Source organism: Mobula hypostoma, chromosome 14, assembly GCF_963921235.1.
Source record: "Mobula hypostoma chromosome 14, sMobHyp1.1, whole genome shotgun sequence".
Taxonomy (NCBI): Eukaryota; Metazoa; Chordata; class Chondrichthyes; order Myliobatiformes; family Myliobatidae; genus Mobula; species Mobula hypostoma.
Window position 1 is genome coordinate 50895843 of NC_086110.1, and position 25785 is coordinate 50921627.

Below are 25785 nucleotides of genomic sequence, written 5' to 3' on the forward strand. Positions count from 1 at the left end.
CAAAACATCACAAATGGTGGGGTTTTCAAATGGAATTAATTCTGCAGTTCAGTTTTACTCCATATCAAACTACATAAAAGTGCATTTTCCTGCTGCAGACCACATTCTGTATTTATTACTGGAAGTTTAACTTGTCATATATTACACTTGGGCCAGAATAAATGACAAAAAAAAGTGTTCTCTCAGAATTGCCATGGTAAATTTTTAAAAATATTTTACCACGCTGAAGATGACAGTCAAATACAAACTGCTGCTGCTTTTATTTAAAACTTTCTGAAACCATTTGATAACTTGCATTATCTTGACTTAACGAAATTATGAAAATCATGCTTCAATTTTTTGTATGGTTTTTCTTGATAAATGGAGCAAGTAGCAGGTGATGTGTGCTGCTATGGGAAGAAAGACTCTGCACTCAAGCGATCTTTTTTCTTTTCTCTCTCTCTCTCTCTCTCTATATTATATATATATATAGCTTGCCGCTTCATGAGTTGGGGGACGCGGATGATTACAACATCGAAACAGCGAGCGGCTGGTCTCCCACTCCCGTTTGTTGCAGGAGTGACCTCCCTTCTCCCTCACTACTGAGAGCGAGCCTGTCTGAGATACTGTGGCTTTGTTGCTGGACTCTAGATGATGGTCCCCTTGGGGGCTTTGCTATTACTTGCACGGTGAGGGGAGGGTCCGATACATCAGGTGCTTCTGCTGCTGCTTGTGCGTGGGAAGGGGGGTGGTTTTGGGGTTCTGACGTTTCTGTCATTCATTCATTTTTTTTTGCTTTGTTTTGTTTAGTGGATGTCTGCAAAGAGTAAGAATTTCAGGTTGTTTACTGTGTACATTCTCTGATATTAAATTGAACAATTAAACCATTGAAATATTACCTTGTATACCAACATATAGAAAACCCAAACCCATACACCACGTAAGTCCTTCTCTGCTGCCTTACCCTAACCAATGACATGAAATATTAAGTACAAATGTACAGATTATTTATACTAAATATGCATTACAAATAAATATTCTGCATTGATTTCATCATATATATTTTGTGTGAATATTGTCATCATGGTTTCCCATGGTGCATTCAAACTACATCTGCAAATTATTGTTAAACACGACATAACTAGCCTCCTACATCTCCATGACTCCTCAGTAAAGGGAGAGAGAGCTTACTGGTTACAGGCAGCCTGTGGGTGCAGCTCCATAGGACAGTCACATCCAAAAGGAAAATGAGTTTGCATTCATGTACGTCGTTTCATCCTGTCAATCCCATACTGCCTTACAACTAAAGAAGCTGTTGCAGGGTAGAAAAGGCAGCAGCCAATAATAACTCCCACAGGGAGCATTGCGAAGACGTAATAGAGTCATAGAGTACAGGAACTAGCCCTTTGGTCCATCTAGTCTATACCAAATTGTTATTCTGCTTTATGCCATTGACCCACACCTGGAACATAGCACTCTATACCCCTGCCATCCAAGCGCCTATACAAACTTCACTTAAATGTGACAAACCCACATCTGCCACTTTTGCTGGCAGCTCATTCCACACACACTGAGTGCCCCCTTAGATTCTCCTTAAATATTTCACCTTTCACCCTTAACCCATGACCTCTAGTTCTAATCTCACCCAACCTCAGTGGAAGAGCGTGCTTGCATTTGCCCTAACTATAACCCTCATAGTTTTTTTATATCTCTGTCAAATCTCCCCTCATTCTGCTACACTCTTGGGGAAAAAAGTCCAAAGCTATTCAACCTTTCGCTATAATTCAGGTCAAGTCCCGGCAAAATCCTTGTAAATTTTCTCTGTACTCTTTTTGGTAGATTTCATGCAGGTAGGTAACCAGAACTGCACACAGTACTCCAAATGTGGCCTTACCAATGTCATATACAACTTCAATGAAATATCCCAATGTGGTGGTTGTCCATCAAGTCCCACAATGACAGAAGACCCTGAGCAGGAGAGTTTCAAAGTGGAAAAACCATTGCACTGGGACAGTTCCACTCTCTTGACCTCAGAGTTCTGGGTCCAGTCACAAACTGGGATCTTCCTTGGATGCAGTGGATGACCATGACCATAATGTCTTTTATGCCTTGTCACACCTTTGCTCTCAATGGACCATGACCTTCCTGGTTGTTGGATCTCACTGTAGATCTCATCTACTAGTCTGCTGGAGCTGACTTCTCATGCTAGGACATGCATGTTCCTGTCTCGCCGGGGTATGAGGCCTGCCAACCACCCTCACCTGGCTTAGTCTGCCTGTAGAAGCAGTATACCGGGGTGTGGCTGCTGTCACAGGCAAACAGCAACTTGGAACCACAGGTGAGATCTGAGTTCCGGTGGAGACGACAGGAGAGTGAGCAGCCCTATAACGAACACGACAAGCCCCTTCACCCCTGCCTGGACACCGCACACAGACCAACATCCTAATGTAATGTTTCAGTAATGTGTTTTTCAAAATATACTGTATCTATTGACCAAAACACTGAGATAGTTGCTCTTCTTTTCTTCAAAATAGTGGCAAAGGGCAGCCTGATAACATGTTTTTAAAAAAAAGCCAAAAACATTGGCAGTTCCTTTCCTCACACAAATGCTTTTCAGTCCACGGAGTTCCTCCAGCATAACGTTTATTGTTTGACACCCACAGCCTGTTTAAAAGCAGAGGTCTGAGATTTATAGGTGGCATGTTAGAACAGCTGGAAGACCTGCTGCCTGACAGCTCCTGTGATCATGGTTCAATTCTGACCACCAGTGCTGTGTGCATGGGGTTCACATGCTTTCCCTGTGACCAGATAGATCTCTTTTTGGTGGTATGGTTCCCTCCCACATTCCAAAGAAATATTGCTTAGTATTTACTTGATCATTATAAACTGCCTCTGGAGTAGGTGCGTGACAGAAAGGACAGAAACATAGAGAGAACAGGTTAATGGGAAAACTATTGGAATTGTTTTGTGAACTAGCAAAACATCCTCTTCTCTGTCTTAGGAAATATAGAATAGGAAACATGAATCATTAACGCGACATTGTCTGAATGCAAAGTGCAAACGTCCTGAAGTTGGCAAATTTGTCTCCTTATTCTTCTTTCACTTCTTCATCTCACTCCAGTTATTTAGCTTCTTTTTTATAGATGCACCGTAGAAAGCATTCTTCTAGGGTGCATCACAACCTGGAATGGAAGTTGTCCTGTCCAAGACCGGAAGAAGCTGCAGAAGATCGTGAACACGGTACAGCACATCACACAAACCAATCTTCCGTCCGTGGACTCACTTTACACCGCACGCTGTCGGAGAAGTGCTGCCAGGATAATCAAGGACACGACCCATCCAGCCAACACACTTTTTCCCTCTTCCCTCCGGGAGAAGGTTCAGGAGCTTGAAGACTCGTACGGCCAGTTTTGGGAACAGCTTCTTTCCAACTGTGATAAGACTGCTGAACGGATCCTGACCCGGATCTGGGCCGTACCCTCCAAATACCCAGACCTGCCTCTTGGTTTTTTTTTTGCACTACCTTACTTTTCATTTTTCTATTTTCTATTTATGATTTATAATTTAATTTTTTTAATATTTACTAATTTTTTAATATTTAATATTAGTAATCCAGGGAGCAGGAAGCACAGAATCAAATATCGCTGTGATGATTGTACGTTCTAGTATGAATTGTTTGGCGACAATAGGGTATAAAGTATAAGCTGATGGCTGAGGTCAGTGTAGGCCCCCAGGCTCTCCCTCAGATGTTGGAAATTCTTGACAAGGTAGGTAGGTGTGTGTACTGCCACTATTCCAGCATTGTAACCTCTTCCCTGGTTAGTGTAAGAACAACCATCTGCTCCATACCAGACAACATTTATCCAATAGCTTGCACAGGGTTTTCAAATGAGTCTCACAAGGCTTAAGGCAAATGATTGAATGTCAGTAGAGTATGGCTATGTTCCGGGGGGGGGGGGGCGTGGGGGGAAGAGGAGAAGTAGAAGTAACATCACCAACCCTTCTCTGAAATAAATACAACTGTATATTTATGGGTGCCCATTTTATTAAGGAGCCTGCTTTCCAATAACTATTTTGATCAACTTAGTCTCTTTTTTCTAGCTCTAGGAGCACAGGAGAAAGGGGAAGATTTGACAAAATTATGAGAGGTATAGGTAGGATAAATACACACAGGCTTTTCCCCCTGAGATTGGGTGAGACTAGATCATAGTTAAAGGATGGAAGATGAAATAATTCAGGGGAACATAAGAGGGAACTTATTCACTCAGAGGGTGGTGAGATGTGGAACGAGCTGCCAGCAGAAGTGATGGATGTGGGTTCAATTGCAGCTTTTAAGAGAAGTTTGGATTAGTAGATGAAAGTGTGTGGTCTGAAGGGCAATGGTCGAGGTCCTAGTCAATCAGACTATACAAAAATAATCATTCAGCACAGACGATATCGGCCAAAGAGCCTGTTTCTGTGCTATTGTGCTCGATGACTCTAAAACTGTTTGATAATATTGTTTGTCCTCCAGATCACTTCCACTCAATCCATATCCAGAGTGAATGGCTGGGTTTGCTCTAATTGTCACATTCAACCATGTGTACGTCCTATCCATGGCGAGTCATTATCATTTGTTTACCTAGAGAAGCTCGTTATTTATGCACTTCACAACAGTGCATTTTCCTCTGGTACTTCCTCAGGCAGTGACATCCCTAAAAGAATACCAGTGTGGTGTCTGTCAGAAATCAAATAAATGTCATCCATCAGGCAGGTCATCCAGCCCTTCATACCTGCTGCCTGATCTGTGGAGTATTTTCACCATTCTCTTTCTTCCAGGTTTATAGCAGCTATTGTGATTCTCACCATTCTAATATCATGATTCCTTCGCCGTTTATCTATCCACATTCATCAATCACCTCAAGGGCACTAAAAACACTGTGTCACTTAGATAACCATATGCTCTGTCCTATCACAGACATTTCTGTCCCTTCACTTTCACCACTTAGTTTCTCAACCTTGCACTTCCAGTGGAGATCTTTACCTAAAATGTTGACTTTCTTCATCTTTTTGCAGGTGCTCATAGATCTGTTGAGTGTTTCCAAGTGCTTTAAATATTTATTTCTCATTTCCAGCATCTGCAGATTTGTATTTTGCCCTTCAGTTACTGGGTAGCTTGGGGTTAGCTATTGTGGACATGATAATCTGCAAGTGATGCTCGAAATGGAAGTTTCTATGAGGGGGGGAAATGGTAAGTGAGAATAGTTTCTTTAATTTACCTTAATCTTTGTGAATGTATAGAGTCTATAGTCAAGGCTACAGATATTTAAAACCTCTCCAAAATTAAAGGCAAGGAACTGGCATGTGAGAAAAGTAGAATGAATGTAGGCTGTAGGACTTATAAAAGGCTTACTGCCAGCATATTAACATGAATGGGAGGAAATACAAGGCTTTAGTGAAGTTCACTTAGGTTACAGACAGAGCACATTCACTTGGCTTAAATCATAAGAATCAAAGTCTAAATATAAAGAAACTTAATGAAGCAAATGATCATAAAGTCCATGCATTGCAGGAGAAAGGAATTTAGGTTTACAAAGACACATATCCTTCTGAGTGAGAGAACAGGTCAAAGTGAAAATAAAGAAGGCAGATAAAACTTTGGAATTTATAACCAAAGGGGATTGAAAACAGAAGCAAAGAGGTCGTGACAGCTGCAATGTGATTCTTAGGCCACATCTGGATTACTTATGCAATTTTGAGCTCCCCACTAAGAGCTGAATTCTCACTCTAGAAAATGTACTGCAGATATACAAGGGTGATGAGAGGTCTGAGTTAAAAGGAAAGGCTTGACTAACTGAGGCCACATTCTTTGCAGCTGTGAATTTTAAGGTCCTTTGTAAGAAATATTCAAATGATTTAAATCAAACGGAATAAACAAATTATTAGTAAGAGGTAAATCAAAGACCAGAAAACATAATCTTCAGATTAATGCTGGAAAGAAAGAGGGAGATTAGAAGGAATACTTTCACAGAAGTTGCTGCAATGGGAAATCTTTGCTGCAAGTGAGTAATTAATACAGCAATTAATGCTAAATTGATGTTTTTCATTCCAAAAGATATGGGATAATTACTTGTAGAAGAAAAATGTGCTGATATGGGAGGAAAAGAAACCATATAAACAAGCCCCAAGAGGGAGCAAAAATTCAATGCAGGCAAGTAGGATCTAATGTTCTCCACCTGTGTTAAAATTTCTTTATTATTTCAATGACTGCCTAAATACAAAATAGTAGAAACACTTGTAAAAAAACACAAGAAAAGGTAACATTGACATTGGAGAGACTGGTAATGAAAAGCAGAAACACATTGTAAAAAGCTCATAAATAACAAAAAGAACAAGAGTATGCTGTATACTTTCATGTAGCATGATATTTCTAGGAATACACAGGATCATAGCAAAGTTATGACACGAGAAGCCCAGATGGCCCATGTTTCTGTACCAGATGAGAAAGAACTACACACCTTAAACCCACTTTTCAGCATCTGACCAATGGCCCTGTAGGTGATGGCTCTTCAACTGCACAGTCAGGCACCTTATAAATATGTGGAACCTTTTTTCCTCTACCAATTCTCTTGACAGAAACGTCACCCCCTTCCTTCACTTCAGAAAACTTAAACCTCCTTTGATGTGTCCATTCCTCTACTTCATTAATACATAATTATATGGACATTTCTGCCTCTCTTCCACTCTGCACTATCAACAACATATAGTGATTTGGAAATGGCTGAGCCAACATTTAAGACAGTATCATTAATCATAATATTAAAAAGGCGTGGGCTACACACACTCCCCTGTGGAGTCCCATTCTCCATCTCATATTTCATAGAGAATGTTGTTCCCTCCCTGACTTGCATCTTCCTATCATACAAATAATCTTGAATCCAATTGAACATTCTACCACCTATTCCCATCTTTTCCAGCTTAAACAGCAATCCTTGTGCCCATATCATATCATAAGCTTTCTCTACATCAAAGAAAAGTGCTACTACAATTTATTAACTTGGGCCTTACAGACTTAACACCAAGTCCATGGTCATTCTCCCTCTATGACAACTGGATATCCAGATTGGTACAGAGCTAAGCTTTGCACAAAATAGGAAAGCCTTACTATAACCTTTGTTCTTTTACATACATGGGTGAAGTTAACAAAATAGACTATAAATGGAAGGATCTGATTGATCCTTACCAGGTTTCAATGTAGGGATAACAACCTCTAATTTCGAGGAAGCAGGATGTCACCATTCAACCAATATTGCATTAAAGAATTTCAAAACCAACGTAAGTTTTGAATCTGATGACCATGTAAACAGATTATAACAAATATCATCTTTACTAGCTGATGTCTGATCAATAATAATTAATTAATAATTAATAGCCCTTTTAAGTTCCAACAACATAACTTCAACATCCAAGCCGGAATTGGAACATTCTTTTTTTCCTGGCAATCTGAGCTTTCTCTATACAGCAATACCTCTCTTTACTTAAATTGGCCAAATTATGTACACTGACATATGCTTTTGCTTGTAACTCTGCTTTTCATAGCCAGTAACTGCAACTTCCTGTCCACTATACAAAACCAGTAATGCATCAAGTTTTCAAACTACCCCCATTTTCTGCATCATACCCCAAATCTTACCAAATCTTACCTGTCCTCTCCTATCATTTCGGATCTACCCCTCCCCCTCTCAAATCTCTTACTAGCTCTTCTTTCAGTTAGTCCTGATGAAGGGACTCGGCCCGAAACGTCGACTGTACCTCTTCCTAGAGATGCTGCCTGGCCTGTTGCATTCACCAGTAACTTTGATGTGTGTGTATTGGAGAACATGCCGTGATAGTATTAGAACGAGATCCAGGTAGCGGAACATAAGCACATAAGAAAAGAAATAAGAGCAGAAGTTGGCCATCTGGCCCATCGAGCTTGCACCAACATTCAATAAGATCATGGCTGATCTGGCCATGGACTCATCTCCACCTACCTGCCTTTTCCCCATCACCCTTAATTTACCTACTATGCAAAAATCTATCCACCCTTGTCTTAAATATATTTATTGAGGTAGCCTCCACTGCTTCATTGGGTAGAGAACTCCACAGATTCACTACTCTCTGGAAAAAGCAGTTCCTCCCCATCTCTGTCCCAAATCTACTCCTCCGAATCTTGAGAGATTTATTATTTTATATACACATTCTTCTTCTCTCTCTCCTTTTTCTCCCTCTGTCCCTCTCACTATACTCCTTGCCTGTCCTCTGGGCTTCCCTCTCCCCCTTTCTTTCTCCCTGGGCCTCCTGTCCCATGATCCTCTCATATCCCTTTTGCCAATCAATTGTCCAGCTCTTGGCCCCATCCCTCCCCCTCCTGTCTTCGCCTATAATTTTGGATCTCCCCCTCCCCCTCCCACTTTCAAATCTCTTACTAGCTCTTCTTTCAGTTAGTCCTGACGAAGGGTCTCGGCCCAAAACGTCGACTGTACCTCTTCCTAGAGATGCTGCCTGGCCTGCTGCGTTCACTAGCCGCTTTGATGTGTGTGGCTTGAATTTCCAGCATCTGCAGATTTCCTCATGTTCTCCAATACTTCCTCTTTGCCCTTCTCACTACTTTTCTAACTATAGCTTGAGCACTTTTATATTGTATGAAAGATGAATATGAGTAACACACCTTAACTTGCCTAAAAGCTTTGTTCCACTCCTTCATAGCTCTTTACATTCATCTGTCCACCTGGGAACAGCTTTCCTTTTATCATCTCCCAATGATCTGGGAATTGATTCCTTAGTTATTGAGTTTGGTGCAGAGCACCAGGTATTATTGCTCAATTCGATATCCTCCAAAACCAAACTTAATTACTTTATCTTCAGTAGTTCTCTCATATTTTAAACCCTGCAATTAAACCTCTCGTAAACTTGTTCTGTTCCAAAGAAAACAACCCACAGCCTCTCCAGTCTTTCCATAAAACTAACATTATTCCTTTTTGGCAACATTCTTGTAAATCTCAGAAATAAATCTTTGCTCTTGCTCAAAATAATTCCGCAGATCTAACAAGAAGAGATCTTTGTTACAGAATTATGCAAACTGAACAAAATATGCATGTGATCTAGGCAGTGTTTTGGCAAATGTTGCTGCAGATTATTTCAATACAAAGAATATGGTGAGCAAAACCATTCCAATGAGTCAAGGACAAGCAAGTATCCACTGGAGCTGAGTTCCTTGGACAGAGAAAGAAAATGAAGCATTTGATCTCCACATTTATAAGAATATTTACCATGGAAATTGATTTACAAATTGACAAACATTCAAGGTGAAAAGTCTTAAACCCTTTCAAACAATTCATGCAGAGAGTGATAAAATAGGGTATTAAAAAGCTGTGCTGAAAATTAGCTGGACTTACAATAGCTGCCAGATAAACTGTTTCATTTTGCCTGAAGGAATTTAGTTACAGATGAACTAAATTAACATTCTGTCTTTTAAATCTGTCAAACAGAATGCATTTTTCTCAAATACCAGATAAACTCTTTCTGATCTCATTTTATGTTTGATTACATTTTTAATGACAGTTGTGCATTTCCACTCTAATTTCATTTCTTCTTCAGTGATAAATTAACATATTTGATAAATTATTAGGACCCAGAAAAGTACATTACCAGGAGCATGCAAATCACTTCAATTTTCTAAGGAAGTAATAACGTGAGCATTTCTCACATAATGTTCATGACACCTGATAGGCACAACAATTTGTCAGGAAAGAAATATTTTTTATAAAAATGGGTCCATTGGTTATTGCTTTTCTCTGTACAGTCATTAGTGCTATAAAAGAAACAATCAGTATTTACACATTGAAAATTGATTGTGTAATATAGGATATAAAAATATGCCACATGCAATTAAATAAACTAAAAGTAGACTTGATTGCTCACGTTTCACTGACAGCAAAACAAAGCTGACTTTCCAAAAGTTACCTTTGTTCAGTATAAAGCAATATCGATCTTAGCAGACTATCTATACTGAAGAAAACTTTGGAGATGTAGTCAGTCAATCAATATTGCTAGTGTTGAGAAGTGAGTATCATAATTCTCTACCAAAAGTCCATTCTGTGAAACATTGGTCTCATCCCCAGACTCAATGTCCCAACCCTTGTGCTGTTGTCATGGATGCAGCTGCATTTTCCAGCCCTGCGGCTCCAAATGTTTATATGTTCTTGCTTTTGTAGTCATCCTGTGAGGGGAAAGAATCCAATGACAAGGCCTTAGGAGGAACGCCCTGATGGTCTTTTCACTGACAGAGGCCTTTGAACTGATTGTAAGTTGCCCAACGTTATGTTTGTGGTATTGGGAAGCTGGGGTGGCCATGAATAAGAAGCACAAGAGACGGACAGACGAGGAGCAAATGTGCAGGTGTTAATTTTTCTTGTAAGTCATCTACATACATTCAGTACATAGCACACAGGGAAGCTTGAGAGTGACCTGAAAGGATCAAAATATACATGAATACATAACATATCCCTTCCCCTCTTATTTTTAAAGGTTTCTTCCCCTTGCCATACCTAAACCAGCCACTGAACTGTTAACATTTAATGGAGTAGTCATCACATTCAACCAACAAAAACATGTTTTCTAAACTAGGGAAAGAGGGTAGACTGCTTCCATTCCCAGACATAACTCTGAGGATTATCCTGCCCCATTTGCTGAGGGTTAGTCACTAAACTAGAGATTCAATCTGTCTGGAGGGCGCCTGTTCCAGTGAGGGTACCAACAATCTGGGGATGATGCTGAAGTCATTTTATCTCTTGGTGATGTATGTATAGACTGGGTCTATACATACATCATTGTCAGTAGGGGGGACCTCAGAAAGCACAGGTAATGGGGGAGTATCAGCTGTTTTATTTGATCTTAACGGAAGTTCTGCAGTTGTTGTCTCAGAATCCTGTCCAATTTCAACAGCCGGATCTGGATTGGTCAGTTTGCGTTGGTTTTCAGTAGCCTCAGAAGTGGGCAACAGCTGATCAACATGTCTTCTTCAAATGTTGTAGTTACTAGTTTTCACTTTGTACTGCATGATGCAGGACTAGCTTGTGCCACCACTGTTACTTGTATCCACTTTGTTCCAGAGATGGAGCTCTGGGCAAATATGCTCTCCCCTGCTGTGAAACCTCTTTACCTCTCTTTGCAATATCTTTCTCCTTGGGTTTCTGTTTTGTGTTTGTGGGTCTCAGCAGATCAAGCCAGGTGCGAAGCTGTCTTTTCATCAATGCAGCGGCTGAAGACATTTAATGGTGCTGTGAGATATATTGTGGAGTGTCAGCAAGAAAGTGTTTAGATGCTGGTTGAGGGATCTACTTTCTACTGAAGTCTTGAGAGACTGTTTCATTGTTTTGTATGAATCATTCAGCAAGGCCGTTAGTAGCTGGGTGATATGGTGGTGACTTGACGTGCAGAATACCATTTGCTTCCATAAATGCCTTAAGCTCTACAGACAAGAGCTGTAGGCCATTGTCACTAACAAGCTGCTGATGAAGGTCAAAATGGCTAAAGATAGAACATAGCTCCTCAATGCAATTTTCAGGTGTAATGCCCTTCACGATGGCAACTTGTGCCATTTACTGCGTGTGTGCACTACGACCTAGAGCATGTGGCCTTCAATAGTTGACACCCATCTGTCTCGAAGGACAATGGGTTAAGATGATCCTCATCACAAGCCTGGGCAGAAGGAATAAAGATCCTAAGATGCCCAGTTGTCAAGATCCTATCTCGGCCTCGCCAGTGTAGTCCAAAGAAAAGCTTATGAAGCAATATGTTCGGCACCAGCTTGGCTGCAGGAGCTGCCAGGAGGATATTCAATATTGTCCAACCCCCTAGGGGGCTCCACTCCGGATTTGCTGTCTGAATTTACTCCCGTAGCCTTTGTCTCTACTGTGGCTGCCCACAAGGCAGAGGAGCTATTTACCCATAAATGGGTAATGGGTCTGTTTCACGAGCAGCAGTGTATGGCCTCACACCAATGAGCCTGTGTGCTACGTGTGCAGGGGACAGACCACTTCCCCCTCCTCTGTAGTTCAGCTGGAGTTTGAAAGGAGTTCAGTCTCCATGTGTCGCCAGCGAGGAGGCTTGCTGTTGGAGAGGTTATGTACTGGCAGGGAGAGACTTACACATTCAGCTCCCTTTTCACGAGGCTGCTAGCCAGCGGTGGAAGCTGAAATGAGAGCAACAAGCACTTCCCACTACACTACCACACTGGACGCATCACAACAACCATTTTGACACCAGCCTTCTATAGGTCCTGCAAGATATATGTGAATCTTCTGCCATAGATCTTCAGGCCATACCCATCGATGCAAAGGAACAAGTTGAGGAACATTTCTCACTCACTGACAATGTGGACATGTTTGAGCGTCTTCTCCAATGTTTACACCTAGTCCTAGCCACCAGAAGTAACGGAGTGATTTCTCTCATGCACACTAGGCCGCAGAGTCCTACAGGTAGCTCGTCAAGCACTTCCTTTCTTAATGGGGGAGGAATGACAACACAATTGTCCCATCCTAAACATCCTGCTCGCACTGAGAACTCCTTCCACTGAGCCTGGTAAGGTTTCAGTGCTACAACTGGCTCTCCTCTCCATCTGTAAGTTACCATGTCCACCATTTGAGATAGAACAGGGTCAATGCGTGTGTACTTCTGGAGATGCTGTAGATACCTCCTTGAAATAAACAATTTTATTTGGGGATGGTTCTGGAGCTATACAAGCTAAGGGATGCCTGTATAGTCCATCAGCATTCAAATGGTGCTCGGACCTCCTGTACTTTATATCGTACTGATGTGCAGACAGTAACTGAGCCTAACGTTGCATTCGACTGGCAGCTAAAAAAAAGGAATGCTGGCATCTGGACCTAAAATTGATGTCATGATTTTTCAGTCGTGTAAATAGATGAGCAAAAAGGACTTGATGGAATTTGTTAGCTCCAAAGGCAATTGCGAGTGCCTCCAGCTCAGCCTAGGCAAGCGGCTTTCTGCCTTGCTTCATGTGCTTATTGTGAAAGTCTTTGGACGTTTTTCACCCAATGGCATGATGCATCGCAAGCCAACTCTATGGACAATGACGGGTCGAAGTGTGTGAGTGCTTCAGATAGTGGCAAAGCTGTTCTGTCCTTTTTAAAAGCCTCTTCACAGCAATCTGTCCACTGCCAGTGTGATGATTAATTTAAAAGCTCATGAACTGGTCTCAGCATGCTAGCTAGGTGAGGAACAAACTTTGTGTACTATGTTAATAGTCTAAGAAAGACCTTAAATGACTTGTATGCTGTGGGGATGAAGCCTCCACGATTGCTTTCACCTTTGATGATGCCTTGTGAAGCCCTAAGTTGTCAATCACATGGCTCAAATATTTAGTCGAAGGTTGAAAGAACTCACATTTGTCCTTCTGGACCCTTAGCCCATGTTCTTTGAGTCTTTGTGGTGTAGCACCCAAGTTTTGCAGGTGCTCACACTCATTTTGCCCAGTAAAGAGTAAGTCATCCAAACAGCATTGCAATCCTGTCAACCCACTCAGGATCTGGTCCATTGCTCACGGAAAATGTGCGGGAGCCAATGTGATGTCATTCAGAAGCCTTTGGAACCTGAACGTTCCTTTGTAAGTCACTACAGTCCTATGACCCTGACTCCACATACACTAGCAAGTACGCTTGACACAAGCCAATCTTGCTAAATCAGAACCAGAATCAGAAACAGGTTCATTATCATCGGCATATGACGTGAAATTTGTTAACTTAACAGCAACAGTTCAATGCAATACATAATATAGAAGAGTAAGATATAATAAATAAAATAATAATAAATACATAAGTAAATCAATTACAGTATACATATACTGAATAGATTTTTAAAAACGTGCAAAAAACAGAAATACTGTATATTAAAAAAAGGTGTCCAAGGGTTCAATGTCCATTTAGGAATTGAATGGCAGAGGGGAAGAAGCTGTTCCTGAATCGCTGAGTGTGTGCCTTCAGGGTTCTGTATCTCCTACCTGATAGTAGCAGTGAGAAAAGGGCATGCCCTGGGTGCTGGAGGTTCTTAATAATGGACGCTGCATTTCTGAGACACCGCTCCTTGAAGATGTCCTGAGTACTTTATAGGCTAGTACCCAAGATGGAGCTGACTAAATCTACAGCCCTCTGCAGCTTGTTTCTGTCCTGTGCCACACCCCCCCCACCCCCATACCAGACAGTGATGCAGCCTGTCAGAATGCTCTCCACGGTACATATATAGAGGCTTTTGAGTGTATTTGTTGACATGCCAAGTCTCTTCTAACTCCTAATGAAGTTTAGCTACCGTCTTGCCTCCTTTGTAACTACATCGATATGTTGGGACCAGGTTAGATCCTCAGAGATCTTGACACCCAGGAACTTGAAACTGCTCACTCTCTCCACTTCTGATCCCTCTATGAGGATTGGTATGTGTTCCTTCTTCTTACTCTTCCTGAAGCCCACAATCAGCTCTTTTGTCTTACTGATGGTGAGTGCCAGGTTTCCGCTGCAGCACCACTCCATTAGTTGGCATATTTCACTCCTGTATGCCCTCTCTACCAACAATGGTTGTATCGTCAGCAAATTTATAGGTGGTATTTGAGCTATGCCTAGCCACACAGTCATGGGTATATAGAGAGTAGAGCAGTGGGATAAGCACACACCCCTGAAATGCGCCAGTGTTGATCATCAGCGAGGAGGAGATGTTATCACCAATCTGCACAGCCCGTGGTCTTCCGGTTAGGAAGTCAAGGATCCATTTGCAGAGGGAGGTACAGAGACCCAGGTTCTGCAACTTCTTAATCAGGATTGTGGGAAAGATGGTATTAAATGCTGAGCTCTAGTCGATGAGCAGCATCCTGACATAGGAGTTTGTGTTGTCCAGGTGATTTAAAGCCATGTGGAGAGCCATTGAGATTGCATCTGCCATTGACCTATTATGATGATAGGCAAATTGCAATAGATCCAGGTCCTTGCTGAGGCAGGAGTTCAGTCCAGTCACGACCATCCTCTCAAAGCATTTCACCACTGTCGATGTGAGTACTACCAGGCGATAGTCATTAAGGCAGCTCACATTATCCTTCTTGGGCACTAGTATAATTGTTGCCTTTTTGATGCAAGTGTAACTTCCAGCTGTAACAGTGAGAGGTTGAAAATGTCCTTGAATATTCCCGCCAGTTGGTTGGCACAGGTTTTCAGAGCCTTACCAGGTACTCCATCAGGACCTCCCACCTTGTGAGGGTTCACTCTGGCCAATCCTGCAAAAATGTAATCAAGAGAGAAATAGGGTATTGTTCCAGTGGTGCCATCTCCAGAGATGTACTCATCGCAATTGCCTTCTGTAACTTTATTCTGTCTTCTCTAAGCAAATGTTTCTGAATTGCCTCACTATGCAGACCACATACGAGTCTATCACATACCGTGTCATTCAGTGAATGCCCAAAATCACATTGTTCAGACAATTGCTTCAACACTTCACAAACTGTGAAATAGACTCACCTTCCTCTTGATTCCTTTTATGAAAACTAAACCTTGCAGCAATAATCTGTCATTTTATCCTTTCGGCCCCATACTTCCAAACATTGTCTCCATTTTCAAACGCAATCCCATACCAGAGTAGTTGACTAGTCTTATCGGTCTCTCTCCCCTCAATTATTTGTTTTATTTAACTGCCCTGTCTCGTTCTCTCCCCTAGGATTCTTCACTCACCAGGCTTCCTGCAAAAGTTTGCATGTGGTATACAGCGACTTCATTTGGCTCACCCACATTACTCCACCAGCGTTGCACACAGACTTTTGTTGTTGAAGGGAACAAAATAATAAATATTGCGTGAGGACTTGTCACCTCATCACCAGATGTTATGTTTGTGGTACTGGGAAGCCGGGTGGCCATGAAAAACACACATGAGAGACGGAGAGATGTGAAACAAACGCGCAGCTGTTTATTTTTGCTTGCAAGTCTACCCAGAATGCCCTCTCACATTACGTTCAATTTGTAACATAGAGGGAAGCTTGACAATAACCTGTAAGTACAAAATAACACTCAGTGATCAGAGATTTTAAAACAAGTCAAACATTTTAAAAAATTGTAAAAATATTTTAAAAAATGGAAATAAACGTACTTAAACATACGTATTTTAAACATACATATTTTAAACATGGAAATAAACGTACTTCAAAGTTCAAAGTAAATTTATTGTCAAGGTACGTACAGTGGCATGCAAAGGTTTGGGCACCCCTGGTCAAAATTTCTCTTACTGTGAATAGTTAAAGATGACGCATTCTTTAATATTTTAAGAAAGATTACTTTTTATTTCCATATTTTACAGTTTCAAAATAACAAAAAAGGAAAAGTGCCCAAAGCAAAAGTTTGGGCACCCTGCATGGTCAGTACTTAGTAACACCCCCTTTGGCAAGTATCACAGCTTGTAAACGCTCTTTGTAGCTTCTAGTTCTGTAAGATTCTTGGGCCGCCTTGCATGCACTGCTCTTTTGAGGTCTATCCACAGATTTTCGATGATGTTTAAGTCGGGGGACTGTAAGGGCCATGGCAAAACCTTCAACTTGCACCTCTTGAGGTAGTTCATTGTGGATTTTGAGGTGTGTTTAGGATCATTATCCTGGTGTAGAAGCCATCCTCTTTTCATCTTCAGTTTTTTTTTACAGACAGTGTGATGTTTGCTTCCAGAATTTGCTGGTATTTAATTGAATTCATTCTTCCCTCTACCAGTGAAATGTTCCCTGTGCCACTGGCTGCGACACAAGCCCAAAGCATGATCGATCCACCCCCATGCTTAACAGTCGGAGAGGTGTTCTTTTCATGAAATTCTGCACCCTTTTTTCTCCAAACATAACTTTGCTCACTGCGGTTAAAAAATTCTATTTTAATTTCATCAGTCCACAGGACTTGTTTTCAAAATGCATCAGGCTTGTTTAGATGCAACACACATCAAAGTTGCTGGTGAATGCAGTAGGCCAGGCAGCATCTCTAGGAAGAGGTACAGTCGACATTTCAGGCTGAGACCCTTCGCCTGCTGCGTTCACCAGCAACTTTGATGTGTGTTGCTTGAATTTCCAGCATCTGCAGAATTCCTCAGGCTTGTTTAGATATTCCTTTGCAAACTTCTGATGCTGAATTTTGTGGTGAGGACGCAGGGAAGGTTTTCTTCTGGTGATTCTTCCATGAAGGTCATATTTGTGCAGGTGTCACTGCACAGTAGAACAGTGCACCACCACTCCATTGTCTACTAAATCTTCCTGAAGGTCCTTTGCAGTCAAAAGGGCGTTTAAATTTGTCTTTCTATCAATCCTACGAGCAGTTTGCTCAGAAAATTTTCTTAGTCTTCCAGACCTCAACTTGACCTCCACTGTTCCTGTTAACTGACATTTCTTAATTACATTACGAACTGACGAAAGGAAACAGCTCCCTGAAAATGCTGTGCTGTCTTCTTAATAGCCTTCTCCTGCTTTGTGGGCATCATTTATTTTAACTTTCAGAGTGCTAAGCAGCTTCTTAGAGGAGCCCATGGCTGCTGATTGTTGGGACAAGGTTTGAGGAGTCAGGGTATTTATAAAGCTTTGAAATTTGCATCACCTGGCCTTTCTTAACAATGACTGTGAACAAGCCACGGCCCTAACAAACTAATTAAGGTCTGAGACCTAGGTAAAAGTTATCTGAGAGCTCAAATCTCTTGGGGTGCCCAAACTTCTGCATGGTGCTCCTTTCCTCTTTTTCACTCTAAAATTATACAAAACAAAAATAATACATTAACCTTGCTTAAAATGTTGAAAAGAATGTTTCATTTTTAACTTTGACTTTTGGAGATCAGTTCATCTTCTACTCACTTAACTACTTACAGCAGCAGAAATTTTGACCAGGGGTGCCCAAACTTTTGCATGCCACTGTATATGTTACCAAATGCTATCTTGAGTCTAATTTTCTTGCAAGCGTTTTCAGGAAAATACAAATACAATAGAATTTTATGAAAACCTCTACATAAACAGAGACTGACAAGACAAAGAAGTGCACATAAAATAGTACCAATAACATGAACTGCAGAGTCCTTGAAAGTGAGTCTATAGGACATAGAATCAGTTCAGGTTGGTGGTGGATAAAGTTATCCATGTTGGTTCAGGAGCCTGATGATTGTAGGGTAGTAATTGTTCCTGAACCTGATGGAGTGGGACCTAAGGCTTCTGAGTCTCTTTCCCAATAGTTGCAGCAAGAAGAGAGCATGCTGGTTGCTTTCCTGATGGATGCTGCTCTCTTGTGGCAGTGTCCAGGTAAACGTGCTCATTGGTGGGGAGGGCTTTGCCTGTGATGGACTGGGCTGCATCCACCACTTTCTGTAGCCTTTTCCATTCCTGGGCATTGGTGTTTCCCCACCAGGCTGTGATGCAACCAGTTAGGATACTCTCCACTGTGCATCTACAGACATTTTTGGAGATATGCCAAGTCCACCAAACTTACAGCAAAGTAGAGGTGTTGTTGTGCCTCTACTGATATAGATCGAATTAAGACATTAAGATTGAGTGAAACAAATCACCAACTTATGTTTTGTTTAGCTCTATAGATGTGTATGGTTGAATGACAATACACTTGAACTTACTTTTTAAATCAAGCTTGGTGAGTCCACTTAATCAATGCAGTGAGATCACATAAGGAGCCATCCCTGAAGTAAACTGTGGGGAGCAGATGCCTCTGCACTCAGTACTTTTGTGGTCCACTACTAGATTCAGCAGTGACCTTAAAGATGATGCAGTTTAGAGGTTCTGGTTGACACTGCCCTAGTTCTTGATCTCCAGTCCACCTCGTACTCCAGTATTGAAATTCTCATGTGCAGGCCCTCAGAGATGAGTTGGCAAGCAAAGAGTTCCTCACAGACATTTTTCTGCAGGGCTGCCAACAAAGTTAAGGATATTTTGATCATAGTATCTTATAGATCATTGAAGGGAATTTCTTAAGGGAATTGAAAACCAAGACGCAAGTTCAACAATTTGATAAACTTGATAATCTGAGCTCCATCTAAACAGTTTTTTAAATGTAACTGAGCATCCCAGAGGAAGGCGCTGAAGCAGGAAGTTTCCTTTATTTTAAACTAATGACAATCAGGGAGCAACAACACATTCCCAAGTCAGACATTATGTGCTGATAAAATCCTTGAATGATTACACACTTCAAATCAATGCTGAAGAGAAAGCCAGTAAGGACAATTCCTTCATATCAGATACCCCCATTTCTTTGATACTGGACCTTTGGTGCAATGTTCCCAAAATGTATGATTACATAATTCTTGAATCACTTCAAGTTACAACTGACATGATTGGGCCCATGTCCAGCTTCAGTATAAAAACCAATTATCATGAGCCCTGTGAGCCTGTGCATCTGCACTTGCTAATTGTTGTCTTATCTAGAGTCGCTAAGCACTTGTTCTTTCTGTTAAATCTGGTCGTCTATTTGACTGGCTTGGGTTTTCTGCTTCAAGAGTAATTTTCCTTGAGATGTCACTCAGTCGAGCCACTGATGTTCCCGTGGAAATCCTACTAATTAACTCTCATTTCTGTTTCAACATGGGAGTCTGTTGTTCCTCCACACCTGACTTCAGTTAATTGTCATTTGCATTACAGTAGGACAGGACTCCGCATCACCGGAGGTTCAACAGCAGTGTGGGCATTGGTCAACTGGAGGTGAGGGTGTCTTCTATTCTCAGTGCTTGTCCTGAGGCTACATTCTGAATTTCCTGAGGCCATGTTCCAAGATCCCCTCGTCCACAATCAAGGTCATCAAGGTTTCCTAGATATCCCACGGCCCTCCAGCTTTCCAAGGACTATTCCATGTTCCCGAGTTATATGCAATATTTCTGATTTATGTACAATTTTTCTAAGTTATATGCAATGTTACCAAGTTTACCAGCCTATCTTGAGAGTATCAGATCTGTTTTGAGTTCCCTGGACCATCAAGTGCTAGCCTTAGGGAGGGAGGTACTGCCATGAGTCGTGTGGGCCTGTGCACTTGTATTTGTTGTATTGTTGTCTGATCTAGAGTTCATAAGCCCTTGTGTTTTCTGTTTAACTTTCTCAAGTTTATTCTGACTGGCACGGGTTTTCCATGTACTATCATTTAAAGGGGACTCCAAATTCACACCTATCACGGGGTTCTTGTATTTCGAGACTGATTTGTCTTGCGATGTCGCTTGGCCGAGCCACTGATATTCAGTTGGTATTCTTAGGAATAAACTCTCATTTCTGTCTCAACATGGGAGTCTATCATTCCTCTGCACCTGGGTTCAGTTGTTTGTCAGTGCACACCTTGATATTAATTGCAAATTGGAATGTGATATTCAAAGGGTAGAATATTGACAAAATGCTTTACCTTCCAATTGATTGTGTTCAACTTTATCTGTAGGAAAGGCTAAAATAGATTTGATCTGGAAAATCAGTCCTTGGAAAGCAACTGGGAAACTTCCAAGCTACAATTATCAGTTTTAAGTATTGTACTTTCCAAATTGCTTCAGCACTTAATTATTCCCAGTGAATGTTCTTTATTTTCTGCTTATTATGTACTGTATTAGCTATACAAGTAATTTTGATAGAACTTATTAAATAAAAAATCTCATGGTAAATCTAGAATATTTAATCGATAATCACAGTTTGTGTTTCATTGTGCATAATGCTGTACAACTGGGCATTTCAAACAAAGCCTCTGTTTTCTACAAAGCCAGGAGGTTGGCTTAATCTGCCTTTAACAAATGGTGAATTGCTGAGTAAATTAATTTAGATTTTGTGCAGCGATTTAGCCAATTGTCAGCTTTACATCAATGAACCACTTTCTGATGAAAGGTTAATAAGAGACATTAATGTTAATCTTCATGGATCAAATCATATAAAAGTAAATTTAATTACAGAGTGATTTGATTATGAAAGAGTTTGAAAGAGTTGGAAGAAAAGGCAATGTGACTGCTCCTTAGAGACCAACAAGGGCTAATTTCACACAGCTTTCTTTAGTAGAGTCTTGCTGGCATGCACGATTTGGGTAATAGCTAGAAGTTCTAATTCTCTGACTGTACTAACTGCAGGCAAGGTTCTTCATCTGTAGTATTAATGCAATCACTCAAGTTGAGTATAATGTCCTCCTGAGGTGTTATCTACTTAGGGTGGATTCCCTCAAAGTTGAATGCCTGCGTGTGACATTTTAATAGGGTGGTAGGGGGTGTGTTGTTGATGCATGTGCAGCCATCACACAGTCCTTGACAGATTGGGGTCAGGGGGCAGTGGCATCGATGCAAGCTGACTGGAGACTCTTTACTGCTACAGCCTTCCTCCAACTTCACCGCCGTTGTGATGTGCCAGCAGTTCCACCGTTGTGGTCCTGGTTACATTTTGTAATTCAAAAACAAAATTAATTGAAAAGAAGGAAAGGGAGCTGAGAGAATAGAATCTTAGTTTGTTTTTACTTTCAGCAAAGCGTGCACATATCATGTGGTGGCGTGATGACATGTGCCATTTACGTACTTTTACGGATAACCCACAAGGCATTATTTAAATGAACAAGAATGCTTAATCAAACTATATATTTACAATATTACTCAAATACTTAATCCACACGCCTTCCTGGTTAGCTGTAAGCTGCAACTCAATCTCAACTGTATACACAGTATACTGTATAATACAACCACTATATACAGACGTAGCAAATTTTAAATTGTCCCATTCAGACTTAAAGATTTAATTGCTGGGAAGGATTTCTTGAGGGATAATGCCATTACTGCCAAGGAGGTCACTCTGCTCAGTAGTTGAGACTTGTGGCTATGAAAACAATCTTGGGTTCTGGGGCCTCCTCAGTGGTAGTTATAGGAATTGACTCTGACACTGCAGGAAGTGGTTCTGAAGTTCTGAACACCTTTCTTCTTTTATGGTTTTTCTCTCGGGATCTGCTTCAATCTTTGCTGCAATAAAGAGAGAGAGAAAGAAGCCAGAACCAGAAGGGAAGTAAGGATTGAAGTAGATCCAGAGAGAAAAGCTGAGAAAAAGAGAAGAACGGTGTTTAGCTGTTGGAGTCGAACCATTGTTTTCGTCACTTTCACAATTACTCTGAGCAGCAAGGACTTCCCTTGGCCCAATGTGTTTTCGAACCAGAGGCATACAGGTTGGCTCCAACACCTGTTTGTCCTCTGGAGGGCAACGATTCATGCTGTACAGCATGGAGACAGTTTTGGCATCATTGAATACCTTCCTTAATTCACTTCCAGTTGACTCTATTGCAGGCAATGTGACATGCAAATGATGGATGCATCTCCAGTCAAGTTGTAATTGTCTCAGCCACTCACATCTCCAGAATGTTGGCCCTCCTGTTTTACCTCATACAAGCCCAATGTGGCTTGTTGGCTGTTATATTTCACTGTTATCAATGTCAAGTATACAGGAGCTATCTTTTCTCCAGTGTAAGTTCTTAGTTAGATATCTGCAGGGTTCAGTTTAGTATCTTTGAAATGCTATTCAAACTCATTTTGAGGAATAACAGAAGCAGACAAGCCAGTGTTCGATTCCATGTTAATTTATTTATTTATTTTCTCTTTTAAGCCATATTGCTTGTCTATTGTTAGTTTCCATGTTATAAATCTCAAAGCCATCAAGTCCTGTGTCACCCTCATCAGATTTTTCATCAACAATAATCAGGTTGGTGCTCTTTTTGAAACTGCAATTTGACATTTTTTTTAATATATTTTTCTCTTCCCTGTGCACTCTATTTATTTTTGCATGCCCACCATGCTCTTTGTATTAGTTCTACTTTGTTGCATTTTCTGCAAGTTTCACCTTTACATCTGCATTGGTTTATGTGAGCCCCTACCACAACAGTAACACAATTTGTTCAACCAGGCCAGTTTCTGTTTAGACATTGCAGTTTTGTTTTGTTCACGCTCACTTTCATTCCTGATTGTAACTCAGTTGTATTTCCATCTGCTATTTCCATTGATACAGTGATTTCAACTGCTCTTCTAAATGTAAGTTTTGATTCAGTTAGTCATTTTTGAAATCTTTCTTGAAAGATTCCACAAAGTAAATAATCTCTCAATGCATCATTAAGCCCAGTACCGAACTCAGACAACCTCTTCAATTTGGCTCCGTAAGCTGAAAAACTTCCTTTTGATTATGAAACTCAAAGTGTTCTGCAATCGACAATGGACTTTGTTCTAAATCTTCCTGTATTACTTCCATGATATCAGCAAAGCTCATTTCAGCTGGTTTGGTTAGAGCAGTTAAACTTCTAAGCAAATGGTATGCCTTTAAACCCAATGTACTCAGCAATAAAAGGCACTCACTTCTCATTGGCAATTTTATCTGCTTCAAAATGGTGCTCAGTTAACTCAATATACATATTCCAGTTATCTGTTGTGTAATCAAACGTGTCAATCTTTCTGACAAAGTCACCCATTTCTGCTTTTTTTAAATGATTATTATCAAATGGTAATCACTGTTTATGAACCCATGAATTGTTCTGTTTTCTACCTTTTTTTAACTGAACCATCTTTGTACCTTCCCAAAGAAAATGCTGCACTGCTGTTTTACTCAGCAATTTCTTGCTACGTTTTTAATAAACTTGAACTTCTCGTTGCATTTCAATAGACAAGTAGTCACCTTCGATTTATTTAAAATGTCCTTGTTGCCACTGTTATATTTTGTAACTCCAAAGCATAAAACTAATTTAAAGGAAAACAAGGGAGCTGAGAGACAGTATGGTTTTATATTACGTGAAGCACGCCTTTATCATGTGGTGGTGTGATGACGTACTGTATGCCATTTGAAAACTTTTATAGGTAATACACAATGCATTACAGCTGCTTTTTATGATGTATGTCAATGATTTGGACTATGGGATTAATGGATTTGTGGTTAAATTTGCTGATGATACAAAGATAGGTGGAGGAAAGGATAGTGTTGAGGAAACAGAGCCTGCAGTGAGACTTAGATAGTTTAGGGGAATGGGCAAAGAAGTGGCAAATGAAATAGAACATTGGAAAGTGTATGGTCAAGCACTTTGGTGGAAGAAATAAATGGGCAGACTATTATTTAGATGGGGAGAGAATTCAAAATGCAGAGATGCAAAGGGACTTGGAAGCCCTTGTGCAGGATACCCTAAAGGTTAACCTCCAAGTTGAGTCAGTGGTGAAGAAGGCAAATGCAATATTGGCATTCATTTCTATGGGTATAGAATATAAGAGCAGGATTATGATGTTGAGTCTCTATAATGCACTTGTGAGATCACACTTGGAGTATTGTCTGCAGTTTTGGGCTCCTTATTTTAGAAAGGATATACTGATTGGAGAGGGTCAGAGAAGATTCACGAGAATGATTCCAGGAATGAATGGGTTACCATATGAGGAAAGTCTGGCAGCTCTTGGTCTGTATTCCCTGGAGTTCAGGAGAGGGGGCTCTCATAGAAACATTCCAAATGTTAAAAGGCCTGAACAGATTAGATATGGCAAAGTTATTTCCCATGGTAGGGGATTCTAGGACAAGAGGGCATGACTTCAGGATTGAAGGACGTCCATTTAGAACAGAGATGCTGAGAAATTACTTTAGTCATAGGGTGGTAAATCTGTGGAATTTGTTGCCACGAGCAGCTGTGGAGGTCAAGTCATTGGATGCATTTAAGGCAGTTAGATAGGCTCTGGATTAGCCAGGCATTAAAGGGTATGGGGAGAAGGCAGGGGAGTGGGAATGACTGGAAGAATTGGATCAGCCCATGATTGAATGGTGGAGCAGACTCGATAGGCCGAATGGCCCACTTCTGCTCCTATATCTTATGGGCTTATGGTCATTATTTGAACAAACAAGAATGCTTAGTCATCCTATTTACAATATTACTCAAGTACTACTGAAATATTAAATACAGAACAGTCTTGGTTGGAATACTCTGCCTGGAACCTCCCCTTGACTGCCACGGGTGACCCTACCAGGAGCTATGCGCCAGGCACTATTGCTCTCAGGATCTTAGGAACTTATAATCCTCTCCACCGCAACAAGGTGATAATCCTTGGAGAAAATCATCCATATTGGAGGTCTGCAAAACTAAACCTCATGGGTCTGTATTGAAAATGCAGGACACCTAATAGAAAATGTTCTTTCTTCAGGTTTTGTTGAAGGAAGATTTATCGAACAGAACATGCTGATCCAATTGTCCCACCCAGAATTGCTTCTTACATTCTATTGTGCCCACACTTACCTGGGCTACGGGCCGACAGCCTATCTCGTTGGACCTCCGCAGACTGACTTTCACCAATATGGTTGGATGGCAGTTGGGTCATCAGGTGCTCCCACGATACCCTCACAGGGACAAAGCTCAGGCTGGGCCATGCCTATTTGAAAGCTCCTATTAAATTTAATTGACATTCTAATTCCTTTAGAAATGATTAACATTGCATAAAATCTGAAATATATAATTTAAAAAGTGCTAAATTACAAGTTAAATAAAATAATGAAAATCATTAAAGTAAAACACAGTAAATTATGAAAAATACCCCCACCTCTGCTGTACAATCACCATGGAAATTAATGGAGTTTAGATGCTACGCTATCTGTAACCTTGCACAAGCTTTACGCGACCCCCAGTGCAAACTGTAACCAAACCACAAAGGTGAACTCCATAGGATGCACACTGAGCTCCCCAATCACTTAATGCCAGAATCCATGAGTAGTAGTGCAGCCTGTATTTCCTCACATAATGGAGGGAAGTGAAGAGTGATACTACTTTGATAATCTTCTCCTGA

The 25785-nt window shown here is 40.9% G+C and overlaps 1 long non-coding RNA gene across 1 annotated transcript in view; it reads right to left on the reverse strand.

Annotated features, from left to right (window-relative positions):
• The window catches only part of LOC134356522 (uncharacterized), a 129014-nt gene that overhangs the window by 87693 nt on the left and 15536 nt on the right, over window positions 1-25785 (reverse strand). The window contains exon 2 of the long non-coding RNA XR_010020379.1: window positions 25242-25388. This is a non-coding gene — a long non-coding RNA (uncharacterized LOC134356522). The remainder of the gene's footprint in view (window positions 1-25241; window positions 25389-25785) is intronic.